This window comes from Nannospalax galili, unplaced genomic scaffold, assembly GCF_000622305.1.
Source record: "Nannospalax galili isolate Female #2095 unplaced genomic scaffold, S.galili_v1.0 scaffold687, whole genome shotgun sequence".
In the NCBI taxonomy this organism is placed as follows: Eukaryota; Metazoa; Chordata; class Mammalia; order Rodentia; family Spalacidae; genus Nannospalax; species Nannospalax galili.
In genome coordinates, this window is record NW_008357456.1 from 1,020,243 (window position 1) to 1,037,964 (window position 17,722).

At 39.4% G+C, this 17,722-nt stretch overlaps 1 protein-coding gene across 5 annotated transcripts in view; it reads left to right on the forward strand.

Moving 5' to 3' along the window:
* Nucleotides 1–17,722, forward strand: part of Ncald (neurocalcin delta) — a 451,793-nt gene that overhangs the window by 357,208 nt on the left and 76,863 nt on the right. Inside the window, exon 1 of one of the 5 annotated variants that reach the window (XM_008855098.3) lies at nt 325–466. The exons of the other annotated variants lie outside the window; for them this stretch is intronic. The gene's annotated coding sequence lies outside the window, so the exon portion shown is untranslated. Of the gene's footprint in view, nt 1–324; nt 467–17,722 lie in introns of those variants that run through there. 5 annotated transcript variants of the gene reach the window in all.

Here is a 17,722-nt window from a genome sequence, read left to right on the forward strand (position 1 = left end):
GCTCTTGATAGCAAGATCATGGGTAGCAACTAAAGAAAATCACACAAGCTTTAAAGAGGAAAGTTGTAGGCACTTCTGAGTCACAACTTCGGGGGAGAGCCTATCAGGAGCTTTTCGTGATGCTTGTGCACTGTGTGTGAACACACACGCATACAACACACACACACACACACACACACACACACACACACACACACACACCACAGAGACAGATGACCTATTGAAATAATTTCAGAGCCGGTCTGTGGTTGCTACGACAACCAATGCTCTCTTGGCTTTCATCTGGCCATGTGACAGGGACTTTGACGTCAGCCAGAGGCAGAGTCTGTGGCTGAGTCCGCACAGTCAAAGGCTTGTGAGAATCCAGTGGATGCTGGACGCTGCTGCTGCTGCTGCTGCCGTTACGGCTGTTGCTTCCCAGGGGCTGCCGAGCATGGGCTGTTAAACCCCCGCACTTCTGCGTGAGGTAATTAGTTTGCTTTCTATACAATAGTTAGGTGTTTTCCCAGCTTTTACTGGTTCCCCCCCACCCCAATCTCCTACAAGTTTGTCTTCAGGAGCAATTACTGATGTACCCGGCCAAGAATGTGAAGCAGCTTCCAGTCATGAATTTCATGGAGAGTCTCTGGAATTTGGTTAAATTTGGATTAATGTTCTATGAAATAGGTTAAAATATAATCGCCTTTCTTTTTCAACGCTTGCTAACATAACAGTATTTTGAGAGTTGCATTTTGGAGCCAAATATGCTCCCTTGAATTCCAGGAATCTTCCTTCAGCATTGTTCGGGGTCTAAACACTCTAGCACCGCCTTGCAGGGTGCAGCGAACTTTTCTCTGTTGCAATTGCTCTCTGATTCGGAATCAGTTCACAATAGTTTGGAATTTGGTTTCTATCTTGTTTGTAGCATGTGTAATTAGCAGCAATAGGATCAGAGAGAAAATAACTCTATACTTTGAAAGTTGCACTTAACATTGTAAAAAGGTCCTTTGATGATAAGTAAATTGAAGGGGAAACTGTCAACAGCTTCCTGTTTAGAGAAAAATAATCTGAAATATACCAAGGAAGTTGGAAGTTGGTTCACATGTGTGTATGCAGTTGTGTTTTGACTGTTAGTGCAAAGTATCTATTTTCTGTGTCCTACTCTGAAAATCCAGTTATAAGGAGAAGGGTATCAGATGGCCTTTTAGTAAGGAGTCCTGTAAGCTGGGTTTTTTTTTTAACCTTTTTTGAAATTGAAATAATTATCTAGAAAAGAAAACAATAGCCTGAAACTAAATATATATGTTGATACTTTAACTCAAGCACAGATAAAAATAGTCACTGAACATTTGTTCCAGGTCTTGAATGAGTAATTCTGTAAATCTAATTAGTAGGGATTTTTATCTCTTTATTTCTCCAACACAATATACTACAAATTGTTTTATTTGTGTTTCTGTGGTTCAGCCAGCTTGTTTTTTAGCTTGCAATTTGAAGAAAATCTCTGGTACCAAAGTTAATGAAAGCCTGGATTTATAAACAGGTTTCTAAGTCTTACAGATTTAACAGAAACAGGCATGTTTTAGACTGCCATATGGAATAACACCAGTGTTTTAAGGAGTAGATAAAAACTGGTTTAACTTTGTAATGAGGGCTGTATATTGACGATATGTGAGTTATAGCTTAGTTCAGTGAAAGAATATACTACTTTTATTTGTTACCAGGTTCAGAATTCTAACAATTAGGTATTTTGCTCTCATAGTTAGGATGCTGAATAGCTCTTAGCTGCAGTGTTAAGAGAGTAGCTGTGGTTTTAGCAATTATTTTCTCACTAGCTCTCAATGAGTAGACCTTCTAACCCTTGGTATGCTATTTTTGATCAGAGCGGCCATGGGGGATTTTCCCAAGTCTGAGGTGCTTATATTTACCACGTATCTACTGAGACATCACCCCATCATTTAACTGATCTCATGGTTATAAGAACCCATGAGATCAATTAACACTCTAGAAATATGTTAACTGGTGTGTAACATTTCATTTAAGCATGAAGAAGGCCTATAAGCACCATCATTTAAAAGTACTATCTCTGCTTATCTATACTTTGTGCTTACTTTTTTTTATTTTTTATTTTTTGGCTCCAGCTATTCTGTCATGATAGGTTTTCTTGGTGCCCTCCCTGTGTTTTAAATTAAATTCACAACATGATTGTGTTCAGCACCTTATATAGTAGACTGGATTTCAACAGTATAAAACAGGAAAGCAATTCAGTGTTGATGGCAAAATGTCAGTGATGAGGTTTAGAGAAAACAACCTACATTATAAGAAGAGATGCCCTCAAATCTACAGGTCTTTTCTCATGGCAAAATAAGAAAAATTGACTCAGGAGAATCATCTACCTACAACAGTCAGATTGTGTTGCTTTCAAGGTCAAGTTCATTTCAGTTTCCAAAGATGCTGGCATGGAATGATTTACTCTAGAAACCTGGCTGTTGCATTATTAAATGCTTTGTGTACAGTTTCAGGGAATTTTAACCCTTTTGATGCCATGAGCCTTTTTGACAGTCTGGTGAAGCCTGTAGACTCTTTTGAGAATGACGTTTTGAATGCATAAAAGAAATCATGCAGTTACAAAGTAAACCATTTATATTTAGATATATTAAGCACATTTTAAAAATTAGGATATGATATAAGCTTTGTTAATGATATATTACTAAATCATACAAAGTATCAGCAGGTGTAATAACTAGTATAATATTAAGGTGGTGATATATAAATGGTATTTTGAGATTGAGTTGGTGTCACAACTGTAATATGATATGAAACTGTGATTTCTCTTGGCAACAATATTGTAGGTACCATGGTTTGTGACCTACATTTTAGTGGAAGGAAATACTAAATTTTAGCTTCAGTTTGTGAAAATAAAAAATGCAATGTTTTTATTACTTAAGTTCACAGGATTCTCTTGAATTCTATCTGCCCTAGAGTTAAATAGTATATGAGTTTATGTTGTCAAAAGAATTCAGACTCTCACTGGACAAAATCCACAACGTCATCTTGGTTCCACATCTGATTTTATTCTCTGAATGTGTGGATTTCACAAGTATTTTCTGAACCCTGGGAAAGGGGGGAATGGCATCTTTGTACAGCTGCTCATCTGTATCTTTCCTTTATTTTCCTCCTTGACATACATAAGTAGTCTTATGTTACCTGCCCTGAGAAACATTTACCTGGTTAGATAGGGGTTAAGAGGGAAACATAGAGTATTAATGCAAGTTATGCAAGTTCAAACCATGAGCCATAGAAAGCTGTAGCTATTACAAAGGGGCCTTTATCCACTCAGGAAAGATAAGTAGTGCTTAGATGAAGAATGCAAGGTGATACATGGGAGTCTATTCTAAGAAGGTACTTGATGTGCTCACAGCCTTTAAGCAAACACCAAAGCGCTTACAAGACTATAGCATAATGCAAAGCATACATATGTTCAAATCAACAAATTGGGATGCTACTTCAAAATGCCCAAGATTTACCTGCCCAAGGTCTCTGGGAAGGTATATAGTCAGTGTGAAGTGGAAAAAGGAGACCTTTCCCAAGAAATCTGATTTGGATTTATAGCATATTTAAGATCAACAGCAGGTGGTATTAATGTTATTGTTTAGTGTGGCATTTCAAAAAGAAATGCCCTCACTCCCCCAAGTCACTTTGAATGAGCAGAATATATTGTTGACTTTCCTCTACCCAAATGGAGAGCTTCACAGTCAGTTGGCAGCTGTCACAGCCTTGCATTTAGAAGGCCCAAAGCTATCCCTCTCTTACATCAGCACCTACCACCCCAGAGTAAAAGCATGGAGCTACGATGTTTTGCACAAGCTGTTGTTTAAACTAAATCCAAATCCCTCACATTTGAAATGGAAGCTTAGCAATTTTTCTTCATGTGTTCTCAGAGGGATTACGAAAGAGGATGTTCTCGAATATTTCTTGCTCTTTGGATTAGAAAAAAACACCTGCGCTGGAGGCTTTGAGTCTCTGTGGCAACCTGTAGAGAAACTTGGAAAAGTCTAACATATCTGGCTCCAGCTGTACTTTGCTTCTTGATGGTAGGTGTTTAGAATTTTCAGTTCAGAAAGGAATGCGTCATTATTTTTTGTGAAATCAACTTTTACTTAAATGGTGCCTTGTGATAGAAATCCAACCAGAAATAGCATTCAAAAATTTAGCATTTTTTATTGTTTCCAGAAAGGATGCTATAAAAGTTAGTGCTCATTAAGACTTTGAAATAAAAATTATATGATGAATATTTAAATTTACTGGTGCTGTAGTCTCCAAACCAAAACAGGCTGTTCTTTTTATCTCTGTGCTTAAATTTAGGTTTTTACAATTATATTTGATTTGTAGGGAAGAAATCTCTAGTCTGAAAGCTATTTCAGTTGCTGCCTGTCTTAATAGGAGAATTTTTCACAGTTTCTGAGTTCTGTCCCAGCAAATCCTGAAAAACCAAAACCAAATCATTGCTGTGACAAAAATATCTGACAAAGGCAACTTCAGGAAGGAAGGGTTTATTTTGGCTTACAGTTCAAGGACATACAGTCCATCCTGGTAGGGAAAGCACAGCATCAGGACAGTAGGCAGTTGGCCACACTACCTCCTCAATCAGAAGCAGAGGGAGATGAATACTGCTGCTCATCTCACTTTCCCCCTTTTATTCATTCCAGGACCCCTCCCCATAGAATGGTGCCACTCATAGTTAGAGTGGGTTGTCCCACCTCAATTTACTCAATCTAGAAGCTCCCTCACAGACATGTTCAGAGATTAGCCTCCTAGGTGATTCTAGAACCTGTCAAGTTGACAATATTAATTACAGCAAGGATTGTAAAATTGTTTAAATGATTGTATTAGTTACTTTTCTGTTGTTATGATAAAACACCATGACCAAGGGACCTTACAGGAAGAAGAGTTTATTTGAACTTATGGTTCCAAATTCCAGAGGGCTTAACGTCCGTCATGGTAGGGAGGCATGGTGAGGAGACTAAGAGCAGGAGCAGAAGCTAAGCACTCACATCTTCAAGCAGGCACAGGAAGCAGCATACTACTGGAAGTCCAGCAAAGCTTAAGAACTCTCTAAGCCCACTCCCAGTGATATGCTTCGTACAACAAGACCACGGTTCTTAAAGCTTCTCAAAGCAGCAACACCAACTGGGGACAAAATGTTCAAATGTTTGGAGTCTATGGGGGACATTCTCATTTGAACCACCACAATGATGATTCTGGATGTTCTTTCTTTCCATTAATTTAAACTCATCTACTTAAGTTCAGTGTCAAAAAGAATGTTTCACTCTTGCCTATGTAGTAATGGGACTCCCACAAATTTTCATATGATGTATACATACCTCAGTCAGGTTTTTTGTTTTGTTTTGTTTTGTTGACACAGGCTCTAACTATGTAGCCATGGCTGGCCTGGAATTTCCTATATAGATCAGACTGGCCCTGAACTCATAGAAATTCACCTGTGTCTGATTCCTGGGTGCTGGGATTAAAGGTATGTCTACCACACCCAGCTCCACAATCAGTTTTGTGTAATGATTATATTTACAGCATCCTTGGAGATAAAATAAAAAACAACATCCTACCGCAGTGATGACATCCTACACCTTCTCATGTCTTACCATGCTTCAGTCAATCATCAAATATCTATTACCTGGGTACTGCATCCATTATATTATTCTAGGCATTTTGAGTCCCTCCCTACTATGGTAGCCCTTGAGTGGTATCTACCACTGAAATCAAGTCACCCTTGTGACTTAATTTTGTGGTCACTGATGATTTGTTTAAGATTTTACTTAAGCATTCAGTCTTTGATACAGATGTTATATTGACACCAGGGATACTGTGGGGAACAAGATAAGGAAGGTCCCCACCATCATGGAATTTCTAGTCTAACTCTATTGGAAGCAGAAACCTACACATATCAACAACCAGAATTCCCTCTCTGACAGCCAGGCTGGTTGCTGTAGTCAAAAAGAGACCTGGTTCCTCATTCACTATGTAACATTGGTTTTCAAACTGGAAGAGGATACATTTTCCCTAGAAATGATGCTATAAGTTGTGGCAGATTATAATCTCCAAAAAAGGTCATAAAATTTTATCCACTTCCACAGGCTCTTGTGGAATACTGCCAGCCCCCATCAAGAGATAGAGTCTGTTGCCCTACCCTTCAAACCTCAATGGGCTTATGATTAGTCCCACTGACAGAGTTAAATGATGCTCAAGGCTAGATCATAAAAAGATACAGTTTCCTTTTCTGTCAGCCTCCCTTGTTTATCACATGCATGATATTCACCCCTGGAACCCAGCCACCATGTGTGAAGAACCCCAGACCATATGGAGAGGCCATATGTATCTGTTTCAGCCAATAGCTCCAGCTATGACTCCAGCCAACATCCAGCATCAACTGCCAAACATGTGAAAGGGGGATCTTGCAGATGATTCCAGACTCTAGCTGTGGGGTCTTTCTTACGCTTCCTGATACCAGACTGATCTCAGATGAGTTGTTCTTTCCTGAGCCCTTTCCCAGGGTGATTGTCTTAAGCCTGAATTTGGGGTTAATTTGTTGAGTCGTTGGAGTAACTAGAACACAAGAGGTAATTAGATTTGGTGTATTACCTATGTGGAAGCCTAAACTTCAGATACATAAAGATTAAAAAGGCTTTTGCCCTCTTATCTAGCACCTAACCTAAAACGATTTCTGAGGAAATATATGTTTCAGTTACTAATCAAATTATGAATGAGGGAGAGTGCAGTAGCTTAGTTGGTGAGCTGCTTCCCAGGCATGCATGAGGACCTGAGTTCAGATTCTTAGTACACACTTAAAAAGCCAGGAGCAATGGTGTATGTCTGTAACTCTAGCATTGGATGGTGTAGGGAAGTGAGAAACAGACCAATCTTGGGAGCTTGCTAGCCAACCAGTCTAATTGAAATGGCGATTCCTAGGTCCTAGTAAGAGACCCCCTCTCAAAAATGGAAAGTGGAAAAGCAGTTGAAGAAGACTCTGGACATCAATCTCTAGCCTCCATGTGTGACTGTTCAGGCAAGTGCACCATATGCACACATGGACATACGCATGCAACACACACATACACACACACACACACACAGATTATGAATGAGATTTAAGAACACATCCTGCTTGTAAATTTGGAACAGTACCCTATATATCAATGTTGCTGAGTTTCATAGATGCTAAACTGTATACCCTAGTGAAATCTTACTCATGGTCCCCCTCTGTCTCTCCCTGCAAGAGGTCTGTGTAGATCTTAGTGTTTGTGCTTTCTTCCTCCCCTTTCTCTCCTCAAACATATCTATTGTATCTAATCTGCTGCCTGCTGGCCTATTGTTAGACCTGTTGTCTCCTTGACTTTGCCCATTCCCAATGCTTCAGGGACTATTTTCTGTTCTAATGATAAAACTAGGGACTTCCCTTGGCCAGGAAAGATTTGGTTCACTCAGGAGTCTTTTTCCTCTTAATAAAACTGTCAACATGGCAAATGTCCTGCTGATTTGTGGCTTTTTATGCCGGTCAAACCCAGCATTTGGAATCCTCAGCTATGTTGTCCTTTGTCCTCACTCAGAGGCATCACTCCTTCTTCTACTGCAGAGAGATCAATATACCCAGATCTCTTTTTGTTTGCTTAAACTTCATCCCTCCTTGATGATCTTTGTATTTTCCTTTAGGTACCCATTCCTTTATTTATTCAATGTCTGTCAATGCCATACAGTTGGACACCTATGAAAATATTCCTTCTCTGTCCAGGGATTGGTAAACATCCTCCAGTTGCCCCTCATTGTCTACCAGAGACACTGGGCTAATGTGGTCCCCTTACCCAGATCTTTAAGCAATCAAGGTGTGTCCCACCTTGCCCAAGAGGCTGTTACCCTCTCTGACAGCATCCTGTCAGGGGACTTTCTTTAGTAAAGATACAAAAGCTGTTCCACTAAGTGGGATGATGCTAAGACCAGGCAGTCTTTACAAAGCTTACACTCTTGGTATGAGTTCCATATACAGCCAAGGACAGAATTCTACCATCCATTCTGGTTAAAAGTCTTCTAGAGTATGGCGTCATGCTGGCCACCTAGAACTTACTCATTGAGACTCTAAGTATTGAGATGACTTTGCAGAGGAAGTGAGCTTTGGATCTTAAAGGATGGAAAATGTCTGGCATGGCCAATGGAAGTCAAGTGGTAATCCATGAGTAACATTATCAGAACATCTTATGACAGAAAAGGGTACTCACCCATCTGGAACTGGTTAGGAAAGGAAAAAATATGTAATCCATATGGGAAGTCCACAGTAGATCTAGAATGTGTCCGTTTAAGCTGGATTTGATCTGATATTGCAATAAGGAAGCCAGTGGAGGGTCAGATGCACCAAAGTGGTTCATGTGTTAAACAAAGTGACAATGCTTGGATATACTATTACTAATATTAACATAATTAATTGAAATAATTAAAAATAATAAGTAATATGTAGAATTGTAGCCACCTCCTTCCTTTTGCTTTAGCCAAGTTACGTTAAAAGCCTGAATATATGCTAAGCTAATGCTTCTTTTTTTCTCCATAGGACATTTCTAACTTTAAAATGGTTATGTATTTATTTTTATTTTATGTATATGAGTGTTTTGCCTGCATGCATGTAAGTGTACCTGTGAGTGCAATGCCTGCAGACCCAGAAGAGGATGTCAGATCCCCTGGAACTGGAGCTGTAGATGGTTGTTAACCACCAATGTTTCTAACTTTTGAAACCAAGAAACAGTAGATTTTCTTTTGACCTCAAGACTATGAGAGTTGTAAATGGTCCTTTCAAATTTAACTAGGTGATATTCACAGGGAAACCTGTGCAACATAATTTTAAACGTAAATTATTAGTAAAGTCATCATCATGTAAAACCCAAAACCAAGTGAATAAACTTTCATTGCATTATGTATAAAACTACAATGACTGTATAATTATAATTAATATTCAGAATGAAATCTTTAATCAAGTCACCAATGAAGAACTAAACTATTCAGTGAAGTTTTAATAGTAAGCTTTTATATTCTTCACGAAACATCTGAAGTCTTCAAATATTAACCATCCATATTTATATTAGGCAGTTATCAGAGTGTCCTGAGCCAGAACACATCATTCCTGAAAAAAGATAGTGTAACTCATACATGCAAAAAAAGTGCATATAACATGTATATAAAGCATAATAGAAGACAAATCCCACCCCCCATGCCCAGGAAGGAGTAACCTGGGAACCTTGGTGAGCCCAGAGCCCTCTTACAAGCCCAGCTGCCAACAGTGACTATAACAAAGCATTCGCCCTCAAGGGCATTCTCTTTATAGAGAGCTTGATCAAAAATCTAAATGGAAATTTTAGCTTTCATCAAAGTACTTTTTCTGATATATTCAAATATTTCAGAGAATGGAAACCACTTAAGAAAGATGCAAGCTCTAGCCCAAATTCTCCTTTGTAAGAGAAACTGTCATTAAAAATCTGCTGTGCTCATCCTCAAAACGCTGGTCAACTTCCAGCTTTAAAAGGCCAGTCGATCACTATTCAAAAAAGGACATTTCCTGATCTTCTGAGTGGCCTACAAATGAATGGTGACCAATGAAGGAACTGTTACTCCATCCCCATCCTGGCAGGAGGATTACTTTGTTAGAGTCACAAAAAGCACAAACATGCTATGTTACTGGTTGATTAAAAGAGGCTGATTTTGTGACATTGCAAAAAGCATAGGCCTTGTGTTATACTATGCCTGAATTAAAAAAATTGGGACCTTTTTCACCATGGTAAAATATACATACCAGTTTTTCCATTTTAATAATTGGTTTAGTGGCATTAAGTACATGTATCTTGTACCAGAACCATTACCAAACTCTCCATCTCCAGGACTTTCCCATCTTCCCAACTTGAAGCTCCACATCCATTTATTAAACTAATTCATCCTTTTCCTTCCCCAATAGTTTCTGGACTACCATTTTTCTGTTTTTAAACAGGAACATTTTGAAGAGAGTTTAAAGTAAAGCTACCATTCTTTTTTCTTTTGTGTGTGCTCTGCAATTAATAAAATACCCATTAAAAGTCCTGAAATAGTGCTGGGGAGATGGTTCAGCAGTTAGGAGCATAGGTTGCTTTTGTAGAGGAACTGGGTTCAATTCCCAGCACCCAGATGGCAGCTAACAACTGTCCATAACTCCAGTTCCAGGGGATTTGATGTCCTCTTCTGGCCTCTGCAGGCAAGCAAGCAATATGCTTACACACATAAAATATTTTATTTATTATTTTTATTTTATGTGTATGCATGTACTGCCTGCATATAGGTAAGTGCACCCGTGTCATGCAATGCCCGCGGACGTCAGAAGAGGCTGTCAGTTCCCCTGGGACTGGAGTTATGGACAGTTGTTAGCTGCCATGTGGGTGCTGGGATTTGAACCCGGGTCTTCTGCAAGACCAACCAGTGTTCTTAATCACTGAGCCATCTCTCCAGCCCCAAGTTTCCTTTTAAAAAAAAAAAATTTTTTTTTTTTTTAAATTATGTGTGATGTAATGCCCACAGAGCCAGAAGAGGGCATTAGATTCTCTGGAACTGGAGTTAAGGGTGGTTTTTAGCCACCATGTGGGTGCTAGGAACTGAACTCAGGTCCTCTATAAGAGCAGCCAGTGTTCTTAAGCACTAAGCCATCTACCCCACCCCCACCCCCTCACAGTTTCCTTTTTGATTCTTAATTATTTGGTCATGACAAACTGAAGGTTAAGATAAAAAGCATAGACTCAGTATGTGTTTATGGTAGAATACTTGAAAAATATAGAAGAATATAAAGAAGAAATATCCCTGTTGATAGTTCAGACAATCACTACTATTTTGAAGTTAAAAGCTACAATATTTAATTTTAATTTAACAGAAGAAAAGACTGCAGAATTAAACTGATCATCTGAACTGCTGACTCAAATCTTGTTCTTTGTTAAAGATGCTCTTCACCAGGCCTCTGCATTGTATGTGATTTGGCTATGCCCCTGGAATGTTTTTCCCATGACAAATGAATTACTTCCATTGTCTCCAGGTCCACCCCTCTCGGTCTCATTCTCAACCTTACCATGGCATATTTATAATTTTTTTTCAAAATGGCAAAGGAACGATATCCCTGTAAATCCTCAATTTCCCTTCAAAATTGAAAATGGACTCAACGCCTTTCAATCATGAATTTGTAGGTTTCGCTTCCCTCGTCCTCCCAGCAACCCAAAAAGCAAAAGTGAAGCTGGTCATCATTTTGATTCTGATTCTTTCAGAGCGCTCTTCTCCCTGCCTCTGCACGCTATTAGGGTTTGTCCATTGTACAGTAGATGACCAGTTTCATTAGAAAGTATCTAGTTATGTAGCTTCTTTTCATTGTTGCTCTTTCCTCCTTTTTATATTCACTCAAAGGCTTTCCCCAATTTTGTCTCTTGGATCACAGATTCCTTTTTGTGTCATTTCATTACAACTATTCAGCCTTCCTATCAAGTCTGTTTTTAAAATCATTCTTGTGTTTATCAAATTCCCCTGAAAATAGCACTTTTTCCAAAAGAAGATGATTGAACTCACACCTTTAATCCCAGCACTCCCAGGCAGAGGCGGAGGATATCTGTGAGTTCAAGGCCAGCCTGATCTAAGTAGGGAGTTCTAGGCTATCTAGGCCTACATAGTGAGACCCTGTCTCAAACAGCAACAACAAAAAGGGACCTAGAGAAGTGGCTCATCAGTTAAGAGCACTGGCTGCTCTTGCAGGAGGACTTGAATTTCATTCTCAGCATCCACATGGCAGCTAATAACCATCTGAAACTTCAGTTTCAGGGGATACTCTCTCCTGGCCTGCATGGGCTTTGCATGCACATCGTACACTTGCATACATGCGGGCAAAACACTAATACACATAAAATAAAAGCAAATAAATTTTAAAAAAATAAACAACAAAGACCTACAAGCACACACAAAAAGAAGATGATCATATTTGTCTGGTTTCAACTGTCTTTCCTTTAGCATCTACTGTTCTGTGAATTATTTTTCTCTCTTATGTTCTTTCTTTCCTTCAATGACTGGTGACTTTGACTCCTTAGTTGTATTTATAAATAAAGAGCTGAGTTAACTCGTAGAGACAGCTGTGGGATTTCCTTGGAAGAGATGTAGAAATGGTTTTCTGTTTCTCTTCAGGAAAGGCCAGGCTGGTAACTAGACTCATGGAACTTACATGCATGAGAAGCAGATAGACAGGCTTATGACTGTCCAAACTGCCAAAATGTTTTATTTCTAGGGGTTAACTACTTGGGCATACTGCCCTTCTGTGCAGCGTATGGTGTGGGGTAGAAAGAGATGGAAACCAACATTCTACACAGCCCTGTTTAAAAGTCATCATGAATGCCCCTTCTCCCTGTAAATTTAGACTCAACTTCTTCAGGATTCTGTTGGAAGGAATAGCTTCCACCTTTTTAGCAACTCTCACTGAAATCTATTTTATTTCATGGTTTTTATTGGCTCAGTCCAAGTACATCTGTTTGATATTTTCCAGAAAATCCTCAAAATTTCTTTCCACTAATAGGACCCTTTATGATTTTCCCACATCCTTCCAGATTTTTTATTTCTTAAACATGTTTGCTGCTACTGAGGATAGGTAAGGTCTTCTGTCATCCACAGTCTAAGAGAGATTCCATGAACATCCAGGATGGCTGACCCAGTATGTTGGTTGATGACTGGCATGAGGCCATGACACATTTCTTACTTTCTATGAGGCTGCTTCTTCTTTTGTGGTTACAGACAACCTTCCTAACCCCTGGTGGCCATATTATCAATATGAGTCATGTATATGAAGAGAGGAAACTGAAGAAAGATGGATCACATGTGTCAATTCTATCATCAGACTCCTAATATCTGCCCCAACTAAGCACTGCCTCATCCTTCAGGACTTCATTGGGGGCATATTCCTACTCTTCAGTTCTGTAATAAGTCAGTATAATACAAACCCTGGGTTATAACAATGATCACACAGATCCACTGTCTCTACTCTGTCTTCCATTAAACCTAAAGCTCCCTGAGGTAAACATGGTGCCTTATTTTACCTTTGCATCTTCAGTGCATTCCATGGGACTGGGGTGACATGTATAATACAGATGAAAAGCTAAATGAAGGAATAAAAAATGAACAAACTTGATGTTGACCTTGGAAACGGGTATAACATCTTTCTATGCTGAAAATATCCCCTGGCATCCTTATTAATCAGGAGAAGCCCTGCTGAAAGAAGAGTGTTTCATGGAAAAGGGAAAATATGGTGATGATTCAAAGGTAAACAGGAGCATGTTGTTGGGGAACTGGTAGAACTTGTTCATAGAGAGCTATCAATTATTCATCCAAAAAAAAAAACCTCTCTCCATTGTGTCCCTGTGTGAGGAGTGATTCAGTTATTACCAATCTGGGAGGACAAGTCTAAGTAAAATCGTTCTGTTTGAACAGAAATATTGCTGCCTCAATTCTATAGGTTTCAGTAAGGCTCTTTCAGGGTTCTGTTAATCATGACTTAAAGTCTATGACAGCGTCCTACACAAACTTGCATTAAAGAATCTACTTGCAGGTCTGGATAGATGGCTCATAGCTTAAGAACACTGACTGTTCTTGCAGAAGACCCAGGTTCGAATCCCAGCACCCACATGGCAGCTAACAAGTGTCTGAAACTCCAGTTCCAGGGAATTCGATGGCCTCTTCTGTTCTTCGAAGGCATTGCATGACACGGGTGCATTTTCATACATGCAGGCAATACACACATACACAAAAAATAAAAATAATTTTAAAAAAAGAATCTACTTGCATTTATATCAAGTAGCAGTAACCATTCTGAACCGTTTGAAATCACAGATAGCTTAGAATGGAACTATAGTGCTATCCCTGACTTCTATTGCCTTCTGGGCATTGGTAAGGCATGAGCTCCTCAGGTGTAGAGCTCTGCTTCTCCTGTGGTTGCTTTGTTTACTTGCTCAGATGCTTCTGCCTCTGATCAATACTGAAAGTCTTCCAAGAGGTCTGGGGAATTTGTCTACATTTTCTAATAGCTTCATTTTTAAAAAACCTACTATTTGTCAGAAATATGTAGGCTCTTGGAGTTGGAGAGATGGCTCAGCGGTAAAGAGCACTGGCTGCTCTTGCAGAGGACCCAGACTTGATTCCCAGCACCCACGTGGCCATTAACAACTGCCAGTAACTCCAGTTCCAAGGGATCTGACACCCTCTTCTGACCTCCACAGGCATTGCACGACACAGGTACATTTAAATACCTGCAGGCAATACACTCAAACACAGAAAATAAAATGATAAAGAAATTCAGGAAAGAGGAATATGTAGGCACTCAATGGCTGTTTAATTAAAATTAATCTTTTAATTCTGAGATATATTATTCTATGAAGTTTATATTCAATAAATATCTGTCAAATGGGTAAAAAAAGTGAAAGAAATATTAAAGGAGGAAAAAAGTTTGCTTTTCCTGAAGTAAAGTCAAGAAACACTGTTTCTAGAAGTTATTTAGGTAGGGACAGGGCTCTTCTGTTGGTCACAGGTCATTTATTCTCTATCTTAGCCATTTTCAGTCTCATTGTATACTACAAATATCAGTCAACCATCAGTTTTGAGAGTAATTTACTCCAGGATTTAGAAATTCTCAAAAGGTACCTCAGTAGGATCTTATCATTTGTCCATACACAGGATTTTCTGGGGGACTATTCCATTCCTGGAGGTCTCACTTCTCATCTGCTATAGCAGAGACCCTGCCTCCAAGGGAGCACCTATCATATCCCAACTTCTTAGCATCAAACTGGGTTTGTTCCTTTAAGAAACAAAAATCCCCATAAAAGAAAGAAAGAAGAAAGAAAGAAAGAAAGAAAGAAAGATATCCTTGGGCCTGTTAGCAACATACTCTGTTCCAAAGGCCAAAAATTATCAAAAGTATTTGGGAGCTTGCATCTAATCCTTAAAAGATTTTAGGGTTACAGCTTGGATATGGGAGGTGTTGGAGTGGAGGGAGTGGGCATGGATTTGATCAAAACACCTTATATGCATGTATGAAATTCTCAGTAAATTTTTTTAAAAATTTTTTTAAAAAGAAAGAAGAAGGAAGCCAACAGTGTGGGTTAGATGCATGACACTATAAAACGGGCTATTCCCAGTTGTGTGACTCAGAAGCTATCTTGGCAAGCATCAGTGAAGTACCAGGCTAGCCTAACAGGAAAATGAGGTCTGGGAATACTAACAAGACAAAGTCCCTGGCATCAGGGGATGCATTCCCAGAAGCCCTTGCATCCATAAGGTTTGAAGCAAGGACAGCTTAAGGGTGACACTGGCAAGGATGCAGAGGTCCTCTAATTGCTGAGTCTCAGCTAGATATGAGCTGCTGGGTCAATGGGAGGAGTACTAGCCTGGGCTGATCCCAAGAGCCCTTGGTTGGAATCTTCCCAGGAGCCTTAGAGGAGAGGTACAATATCTACTTACAGGCCTGGGTGCTGGAGCCAGAATCACAAAGCCATGGTTGAGAGATGCAAGTTCCTAACCTAAATTCACAACTTTCTATCAGAATCTATAGAAGGGAAGTGTAGGATTTTCCTCTTTCTACAACTTCCTCAGTGTTTTTTAATTCATACCAAGGAAACCTGGAGGCACAACTGCACTTCCTAGTCCTCTTCATCTACAGAGATCTGAGATATGGACAGATCATCCAGTATCAGGGGCTTCAGACAAGTTCACAGCTGCTCAGCACACAGCATTAAGAAGCAAGCCCTGTGCCCTTCTGCTTTAAGCCTCAGGGGCAAGTGATGCCTTTAGGAAAGAGTAAGTTTTGAAGTCACAATCCCACCTCCCACTCAACATGATGGACCACCTAGCATCACTGAAAACTGTTGTGGCTATGTATCACTGGTCCCAAGGACATCCACTGCCTGTCCAGATCACTGCTGCCAAAATTCAACTCTGAGCAAGTTCTTGTTTTTCAGCAGAACAGATACAAATCCCTAAGTGTGGAAGGCTTCCCAAAAGATGGAGGCTATCCAACTTGTATATCTTAGTCACCTCAGTTGGCCATAAAAGTCAGGAAGCGTGCTATCTTAGTCTTCCTTCGAGCACCTATGGTAGCACTCAGTTTGTAGTGGATAAGCAGGGAGTCAGTGTCGAGCAGCTTTTTATTCAAACTGAACTGAACTAGATGCTGGCCACCTGATGTTGTAGGAGGAAGAGGATGTAGGACTAACCTGACCAAGATAGAGTACCTCACATCTGTCTGCTAATGCCTCTGCCAGGATCCACTGCCATGTACTCCATCACTTGTGAGATATGATCTGACTGGCTGGGACTGAAGTTATACCTTGTAATTTAAATGTTTCTCTTTTACTGTTCTTTGGAGCTTCATGGGGTTAAACCACCTTTCAAGTAACACAGTTACTGTAAGAATTTCAAAAATTAAATCACATCTCCCGACCTGTTAACCTGATCCTTTCAGGTTGTATCTTCATTTTATATTGATTTTTTTTTCTCCTCCAGGATAGTAAGGAATACAAAGGAAGGAAGTTCTTATTTCAAAATCTTGTAAAATGGAAGTATACTTTGTTCAGTTATTTCTTTCATTGAAAAACCCCGTTATCTTCATGTCAGGGTACACCTATCCCCAGGACATGGTTGGTCAACAAAAAAAGCTTTGGCTTCATGGAAATGTACCTAAAAAACTTGAAAATATTTCCTGTAAGTTGTCCTCTGACCTCTACACACACACTGTGGCATGCGCTCCTCTACATACAAATAAATAAATGTAATAAAAAAGTTTAAGTTCAATTGAAAAAATATATATTACTTGGTTTTCTTTTGCTTTATGTTCCAGAATTGTTATGTAGCAGAAAGATATTAGTTTGAGGGAAGAGTAGAGGGCATCTATGTTGATCAGTGAGCCCGTGCATACTGCCCTAACTCATTGCGTTCCACTCTAGCTCCTTACACGTAATTATTGGGGATTTCTTGACAACATTTAAGAGGCAAATTACTCAAATCCTCTTATTTGTCATAGAATTTTTATCATGCCTAAGCAATACTCCATGATCATCAGAACTAGCTATTTCTTACCATCTCTGAGGCAAGTCAGTATTAATCTTTCATTACTAGATGAGAAAATTAAAGCACAAGGAAGTTGATTTTGGCCCGAGAGTACGTGGTAATCAGAGTCAGACTCATAATCCTTAAACCTCTTCCCCCTTCTGAGTCAGCACATTTGTCATCTTCTATCAGCCTCAGAGGACTGTACATAGACCAAAATTTAGGAAATGTGCTCTGTTTATATAACTAGTCCTGTGTTTAGGAAAGGAATATTCAATGTTAGTCTGTCATAAGAATCACTTAGAGAACTTTAAGCAAAATGTCACTGTTAAGGTCTTACTATAGACATTCAAATTAATTTAGTCTAGCGTATGTCCTGAATGTGGACCTTGTACTTGAAGTTTCCTAGGTGATGCTCATGTGCAGGCAGGACTGAGGGTGCTGGTTCATCAAAGCAAGTAGATGCTCCTGGGGTGGTCAAGCACCAAACCTAATCCAGCAGTGTCCCCATCAGTCTCTTTCATCTTGCTATTTAGAGCCCTGAATATAGAGCCTTCTGAAGAGATGTACCTTTAGCTTGAATGCAAGCATTTTGTGATCACTGTGGGAACATTTGCAT